The sequence below is a fragment of the Dendrobium catenatum genome, unplaced genomic scaffold (genome assembly GCF_001605985.2).
Source record: "Dendrobium catenatum unplaced genomic scaffold, ASM160598v2 fragScaff_scaffold_133, whole genome shotgun sequence".
Lineage (NCBI taxonomy): Eukaryota > Viridiplantae > Streptophyta > Magnoliopsida > Asparagales > Orchidaceae > Dendrobium > Dendrobium catenatum.
In genome coordinates, this window is record NW_021318595.1 from 10,969,115 (window position 1) to 10,978,104 (window position 8,990).

Below are 8,990 nucleotides of genomic sequence, written 5' to 3' on the forward strand. Positions count from 1 at the left end.
GTAAAATAAATACGGGGAATCACTTTTTTTATCTTGAAGTAAAATGAATGCAGTGTAAAATATGATCGGAAGCAGTCAGTGGTAGTGGTGGCGGTCAGCGATGGTGGCGACTGGCAATGATGGCAGTCGCAAATGGTGACGTCAGCGGTTGGTGTTAGCAGTGGTTGTTGTCAGCAACGGGCTGTGGTAGCAATGACAAGCAATGAAGTTCCAGTGTATTTAAAAATCACCCAAATTTGAAAATTGTCAAATACACTATATAAACTAAAATGATGAATTCCAAATACATCAAAATTTTATACTCCATTTTGTTAACTTCAAACCAAATACCAATATTCTCCTAACCCTTGCATTTGGAATACTTTACACCATTTTTACTTAAAACCAAATAACCCCTAAGTGATGAGAGAGAGAGTAAAAAGCTTTGAGATTTCTATAAAATAAACATGAGTATAGAAAATTGCATAAAATAAGCTCACCTCTCAATGTATGATTACTACTATTAAAAATGCCTGTGCATTAACGTGACTAAAAATTTAAAAATAAAGATTCATATTATAAATATTTTAATTATATTATCATTGTTATGATGAAAAAAAATTATTAAATTTATTATTATAAATAATTATAATCACTAATATTTATTTGCATTTGCATAAAGTCTAGAAGAATAAAAATTAAAAATTTTAAAATTTAATGAAAAAGTGCCATTAATTTTGCTAGTTTTATTGCGCATGCATTAAATGCAAGTAACTAAAAAAATAAAAAAAAAATTCATATAATGAATTATTTTATTATATTTTATTTAATAAAAAAATTGCTATCTTTATTTCCATAATTAATTATAATTATTAATAATATTAGCAAAAAATTATATATTTTTCTTAAAGTAATATTAACAAAAACTCCATGCACAACAGACATTTTATTCACCAACTATGCAACAAAAAACAAAGAAAACATCAACCTAAATAATAAGAAAAAGATATTTGAGATATGCTAAAATCCCGAGAGCTCATCTACTTCAAATAAAATAATGAGTAAACATTAATAGCAGTAACACTTAATGACAGAATCGTCGATAGATTAGTGATCCTTGGAGTGAGATTAACATATATAGATCCTTACGTTTTCTCTAGATTTTGTTATGTATTTTCTTTTATTCTCTTATATCCATGAGCTTGTGATAAAATAGTGATTGTACTGATCTCTTAACTATTGTATATTGATTTTGGGAGAATAAATATAATACAATATTTTGAGATATGTAATTGTTAGTTACTTTCACTGGTTATTATTTATATTGATGATTTATAAAAACTATGATATATTTTTAAAAATATAAAATAAAAAATTCTTTCAAATATGATTCCGATGTGTCATAATAATCATCTTTGTTTAAACTAGGTCAATTTAGCTTGAACTTAATTTATTGGATATTTTGATGTACACCACTACTTATAGCACTATCGCCTAATGGAATCACAATGGTTTAGCCTTATTGCGTCATGGATTATTTGCGGAAGTAGAGAGATAAAAAGCTTAGTGTCCTATCTTTGAACGAATATCCAACACACATACAAATAAATAGAGAGAGAGAGAGAGGTACAAGTAATAAGAGACACTAAGTTTTTTTTTTTACGTGAAAACCCCTGAAAAGGAAAAAAAATCACGGGGCCTGGCCTAGTTGAAATGAATCAACTAGTGTTTGTTGTTGATTACAAATGATGCCCTTTCTCGAGGAAAGGTGTTGGCTTTATGTAGCTAATATACATCACATATAGCACTTTATATGGTTGGGGTTGAAAGAACACAATGTCATAAGAGTTGTTCTCAAGAGTGTTGGCCTATTCATTTGACCGATAGGATCATAATCAGTCGACAAAAGTTTGACTACAGTGGTGCTTAATTATAACTCTAGGATCTTTGAAGCATTAGAACTCTCTTCAATCTCCAGCAAAATGTCTCCCCTCATGTAGAGAGTGGGAGTCTATTTATATATTTTTGTGAGTGGCATACCCCGTAAATATGGAGAAAATCCATGGTAGATTCGACGTGCTCCATTGGATGGTCTGTACTGATTCCCTGATCATAGAGTATTTTCAAGCATTTATATGCTTTAATGATGTTGGAATTAAGCGTTCTTGAGCTAGTTGGATTCGTCGAGTCGAGCTGCTCGATTCGAGTATTAACGTGTCATATTTAGATATCATTTGGTCATCCAATTAATGATTTGAACATTCCAAGTACACTTTGGGCCCTTGATTTGTGGATTTGATTGATTTTCGATGTCGATGGATTTTTTTTTTTTTTTTTTTACAGTCATTTTGATTGCAAGTTTGCTTAAATTGGAGTTTGTATAGTCACAAATTTAATGTTGGAAGCTTTCAACTTGAATATCCCTCAAGATTTGTGCTCGATTAAAGCAACTTTTGGTGGCGTATCAAGCCTATGATTTTTTATGTTTGAAATGCTCCACTATGGATTGATTTGATGGAAAAAGGATGCAACTTTTATGATTATAAGATAGCCTTGTGGTCGCCGTGGGTGATGAGTTTTATGTCGTTGGTAATGGTGAGAAGCCAAAATTGTCGAGAAACAAGAGAGTCGTGTGGAGGATTTACATATGGAAGCTCTCCGAGTATTGAGCCAATATGGACAACAAGGAGAGGTTCGTTGTGGACATAATCATGTGAAGTTCGAATTAGGTTTGATAAAATCTTATTTGAACTTTGTTCAAATAAAAAAAAAAGTTTCAATTCGAACAAGTTCAAACAAATTTTAAACACTTTGTGTGTAGGGGTGTCAATTTCGGGTCACGGGTCGGGTTCGGGTCGAACCCGAACTGACCCGGGTGGAAAACGGGTCAACCCTAACCCGACCCGGGTAGAGAAACGGGTCGAAAATTCGAACCCGGACCCGACCCGGCGGGTCCCTATTTGTGTGTATAAAAAAGGAACAATTATTACGTCCTCCGACCGGACGTAGAGGAACGTCCAGTCAGAGGCCAAATCGCGCCAAAAAATGAGAAATACCGAGCAATATCAAACAATAACGAGGAATACCATCACGAGAAGACCCAATACCGAGTTATACCGAGCAATACCGAGTTATACAAAAGTTGTAACGAGTTTTTCCACAACTCGGTATTGCTCGGTATAGCTCGGTATAACTCGGTATTGGTCTTCACATAGCAGTATTCCTCGTTATTATCAAATAATACCTAGCAATACCGAGCAAATACCAAGTTTTTTGACAGGATTTTACCTCCGACCGGACGTTCCTCTACGTCCTTACACCGGACCTAATAAAAGTTCATAAAAAAGGGGTAGCTTGATTTAAAACCATTTTTCAAACATATTTCCCAAAAGAAATAAAACGGAGAATATATTTCTTTTGTATCAAACAAGGTATATAAAATCAAAATTATCTTTTAATACATATCATTCATAAAAAAAATAAAAATGAATTATAAAAAAGTTTAACCATATGCCGAAATATAAAGTTATGCAATGTTGAATTTAATCTCAAAATATTAATTATAATGTTTGTACTTAAAAAACTAGTTCATATATATTAGATGAATAATAACATTCTATCAAAATATTTAAATATGATTTATATCTTGATGATAAAATAACATATTTAAAATTATAAAAAAAATTCTATTATAAGATAAATATTTAAAAAATAAAAAATTATATTGTAAAAATAATTTTTTAATAAAAATTTTTAAATGCCCTTTAATGTTAAGCATTTATTTTATAATTATAAAGTATTTCATTTTATTATTTTTAAATATAAATTATATGAGAATATTATAAACAAATTTTATTCAAATAATTGTTTTTATAAGTTTGAGCAATAAAAAAATATTTATGGCGTATTTTCTATCCTGTCTTATTATTTTTAGATAAATAATGCAATTTTAAGTGGACGGAAAATTGCCACGTTTAGTGATATATCTGTGTGTGGTTACTATTTGTTGTGACTACGTCCTTGTGGTCAAATAAGCCGCAGCCGTATGGGAAAAATTATATAATCACAAAAGCAACAAAAGACAAAAACAAAAAAAAACGAAAAATGGCCTATTGCTTTTTTATTATTGAAAACATTTTATATATTTTAATTCTAATTTATATGAGATATAAATTATATAAGTAACAAGAAAAATAATTAAATTAGGATCATTTCATATTTGTATATATATTATAATAAATAAAAGGCATTTCTAAGGACAAAGCATCCTTTACAATATTCATGTTATAGTTAAAAATAGTACTGCACAAAGCATCTTCTACAAAGTGCAAATATTTGTAATTCACCTACTTAAAAAATATTCATAATTTCTTAAAACATGACTTCAACATTACATTTAAGTTCTATATAAAGCAATTTAATAAACTCATGTTCTATATGAAGCAATTTAAAATACCTTATAGCTTCAGGTTCCAGCACGAGATGATTGGCCATCCCGCGACTCCCGGTCCGCACAAGATGGCCAAATCAGTTAAGATGCTACTTACAGTAGTTGTGGATGCTACTTACAATAGTTTAAATGGGTAATCAAAGCACAAAAATCATTTTTCAGGCGTATTTTTTATGCTATTGATGTGGAGAATTAGAAAGCAAGAACATCAAGTTACTAATTTTATGTATGAGTATCTTGGCCATAATACTATTAAAACAAGTAATGCACTTTTGAGCCCAAATGTACACTATCACATATTAGATAACAGAGTAAAGTTTATATCATATCATATGTGTTGCGTCCTGGAGTATTCGCGGCAGTAGAGAAATATATAGTTTAACGTCTTAGCATTGTACGAAGATCCAGCACACAATCAGATAAGTAAGAGGGTGTAGCATTCATAAGAGACACAGAGTTTTTATGTGAAAAACCCCTGAAAATGGAGAAAACCCACGGGGCGTGACCCATTTTGAATGAATCCACTAGTATTTGCAGTCAATTACAAATGAGGCCCTTCTTAGGGAGAAGGCTTTAGCTTGATGTTATAAATGTACACCATATAAAGCGCATTACATGGTGGGAGTCCGACAGAGCAACGCCGTCAGGCGGTGGTCCGGCGGAGGTAAGGACCTCAAGTGGTGGTCCTGCAGAGCAACAACGTCAAGCGGTAATCCGGCGGAGGTGAGGGTCTCAAGTGGTGGTCTGGCGCTCTGTTTAAAATTGCGCAATAAGAGGCGCGCCTTAAGACGCGCCTCTGCACAATTTTGCCCAAAACCGCCTCAAAGCTTACGCAATTCCTCCTCTTGCTGAGGCGTACGACTCACTTGGCCTGAGGCGCGCCTCAGAGGCGCAATTGCGCAACTCTTGGTGAGGTGTACGCCTCATGGATTAGGGCCCACCCACTTAAAATGAAGGTTTTTTAGCCTCCTTGAACCGCACGGTCCCGATTTTCTGCTTCCCGCAAGGCCTCCTATTCGCGAAACAGAGAAATCCCGCACGCATCTTCTCCCGCCGGCTTCCCTTCCCGCAGCTTCTCCCGCCGTCGCCGCCTCTCTCCGGCGAAGTTGAAAGTTCCGGCCGCCCTCTAGTTGTACTCCACATTGGATTTTAGGTATTTTTTTTAGTTTAGGGTTAGATTTTTCTAATGTAAGAAAATCTAGGGTTTATGTTTTTTTTATTATTTTTTTGTGTTTTTGGATTTTTTCATTAGGAGACATGGTTAGAGGTAAAGAAAAGGCGAATACGTCATTGCGGCGTGACCCCTCTTGGAAATATAGCGTGCAAGTTGACGTAGGAGGGGGCGAGAAAACGTATGTCTATTTAAAATGCAATTTTTGTGAGAAAGTGGTGAAGGGCGGAGTAACCCGCATGAAGGAGCACTTATCATACTCTCACAAGAACGTAACACCGTGTGCAAAAGTGCCGGACAATGTGAAGGAATAAATAAATGCTTACATGAAGAAAATTACCACTGCAAAACACGTACAACAGAAGCAATTTGATGAAAGGGTCGAACATGGTGCTTATTTTGGGAGCGAGAGTGGAAAGAACTCTTCCTTCACTATACATAATAGAGGTGCACGGGGTCCTATGGATCAGTATATGACTAATCCAGGAGCAGATAGAGGAGAAGCAGAAATGATGCCTGCAGCTGGTACTAGAGAGGGTCGGCGACAGGTTTGCATGGACATTGGGAGATTTTTTTTTTAGAATGCAATACCATTTAATGTTGCTACATCGCCTGCCTACTTCAGTATGCTGCGGTCTGTAGGATTGTATGGAAGAGGGTTGATTTGAGCAGGGGAAATTTCCCAGGAGGGGCGCTGATTTGAGCAGGGGAAATTTCCCGCTCGCAAATAGCGGAAGCCTCAACCGCCAGAAAGTCGTGGGGGAAGAAAGAGAAATCCCGTAACTCCTGTGCGCGAGGAGGGGCGCTAAATCGAGCAGGGGAAATTTCCCGCTCCCAAATAGCGGAAGCCTCAACCGCTAGAAAGCCGTGGGGGAAGGAAGAGAAATCCCGTAACTCCTGCACGAGAGGAGGGGCACTAATTCGAGCAGGAGAAATTTCCCGCTCGCAAATAGCGGAAGCCTCAACCGCCAGAAAGCCGTGGGGGAAGGAAGAGAAATCTCGTAACTCCTGCACGAGAGGAGGGGCGCTAATTCGAGCAGGAGAAAATTTTCGCTCGCAAATAGCGGAAGCCTCAACCGCCAGAAAGCCGTGGGGGAAGGAAGAGAAATCCCGTAACTCCTGCGCACGAGGGGCGCTAATTCGAGCAGGAGAAATTTCCCGCTCGCAAATAGCGGAAGCCTCAACCGCCAGAAAGCCGTGGGGGAAGGAAGAGAAATCCCGTAACTCCTGCACGCGAGGAGGGGCGCTAATTCGAGCAGGGGAAATTTCCCGCTCGCAAATAGCGGAAGCCTCAACCGCCAGAAAGCCGTGGGGGAAGAAAGAAAAATCCCGTTACTCCTGCGCGCGAAGAGGGGCGCTAATTCAAGCAGGGGAAGTTTCTCACTCAAAAATAGCGGAAGCCTCAGCCGCCAGAGAGCCATAGGGAGAAAGAAAGAGAATAGACAATTTTTCTAAAGGCCTAGGGGGACTATTAATACTTTTTTGGAGAGAAGGGGGGAAGTTTCTAGAGTTTTCTATAATTTTCAAAAAATTTGAATTTTTCTAATTTTTTTCGGAATTTTTTAGAATTTTCTGGGATTTTTCCTGAATTTTTCGGATTTTTTAATACTTGTGGGCCCCACTCCATTAAAAAAAAACTGCCTAAAGTCGATTTAATAAGGCGGTTAAAAAAAAAAACTACCTTGATAAGGCGGTTCAAAAAAGAAAAAATAATAATAAAATTTTTCAAACCATAACCGCGCGCGGCTAACCACGCGGTCACTGCGCGGACGCGCCTGTTGGCGCGGGGCGCGGGTGCCGCCGCCGGCTGGCTGGCGGCAGACTAAGGCGGTGGGGCCGGCCGGCCGGCCGGATTCGGCAGTGTCTACACGTTGTCCGGATGCTCCGATTTTCGGCCCGGACGGTCCGATTGGACATTTTTGGGGTCCCCGGACACGTTTTTCGACGTGCCAGACTCGATTTCATCACTCGGAATCTCAACGGGCTCTACAATAAGTTTGTGCCAAATGTTCAACTTTTGGTAATGCAATTTTTTGCGATTCGGCCAATTGTTAAAATTTCGGAACCAAGTGATTTTCGGACTTCTGGAACTTCGACGGCCGAAAATAGAGGGGCTACTGATACGTCATGGCAAAATTATCTTGATCAGGCACGAAATCTCGAGGCAAAAATCAAGTGGAAACTTCAAAATTAAATCCGGGAGCACATGACTCTGATTTCAGAAAACTTACAGTCAAACTTGAGCGCTTCTCGGAAAATACGAACCCAACGACACCAAGATCAACCCAAATCCGAGCCCAAATGAGTCCCTATCAAGGGCTCAAAGCTGCTGTTGGAAGGTTCAATCAGCAATTTGATGTTACCAAACGGTCTCTGATTTTGACGAGCTTATCACCAGATCAGAGCGCCTCGACTGAAAAAGAATCCAACGAGCCCAAGATCGCCGAATGTCCGACATCATTAAGGACCTTCAAATGACCCAACGAACGGTGTATGATCAAAGGATTTCGGATATCGGGCCGTCCATTTCAAAACTACTCCCCAATCGTCCATAGATCTCCACGCCTATTTACGGCTATGCCACTCCAGAAAAAAAACTATAAATAAGAGCCCTCATTCTTACACAAAGGGACTCGAGGAAGAGAGAGAAGAAGAAGAGGAGAAAGGGGAAAATGAGATTCCTCACCTCCTCGACCACCGCCGGAGCTCTTCCTGCCGCCTGAAGACGCCGGAACTCTGCCGGATATTCGGGAGAACGCCAGAATTCTGCCCAACTTCCATGGGATGCTGAAATTCTTTCAAATTTACAAGAGAGTACCCTCCTAACGCCGAAACTCTGCCCAAGTGAAGCCGGAGTTCTCCTCTGCCGCCAAAGACGTCGGACTTCTACCTGATGTCGGACCTTCACTCTTCGCCAATTTTCTACCCGACACCGGACTTCTACCGGTTATCGGACTTCGCTGGACATCTATGCGAAGATGAATTTCTTTCCATTGTTGGACTTCTACCTGACGCTGTTCTTCTGATCTTCGTCGTCAGACTACAGCCCTTCTGACCTCCGTCGCCAGCCGACTACGGTCCTCCTGACTTATGTCGCCCGCCGACTACAGTCTTCCCGACATCCGTCGCCGGCCGACTACGGTCCTCCTGACTTACGTCGCCCGCCGACTACAATCCTCCGTCGCCAGCTGACTACGGTCCTCCTGACCTACGTCGCCCGCCGACTGCAGTCCTTCTAACAAAGCGAATACGTCGATAGTAGCTCTTTGTATTTACATCATGTAATGTACTCCATAAGATGTACATCAAGCTAAGGCCTTCTCCCAAGGAAGGGCCTCATTTGTAATCGACTGCAAATACTAGTGGATTCGTTCAAACTGGGCTAGGCCC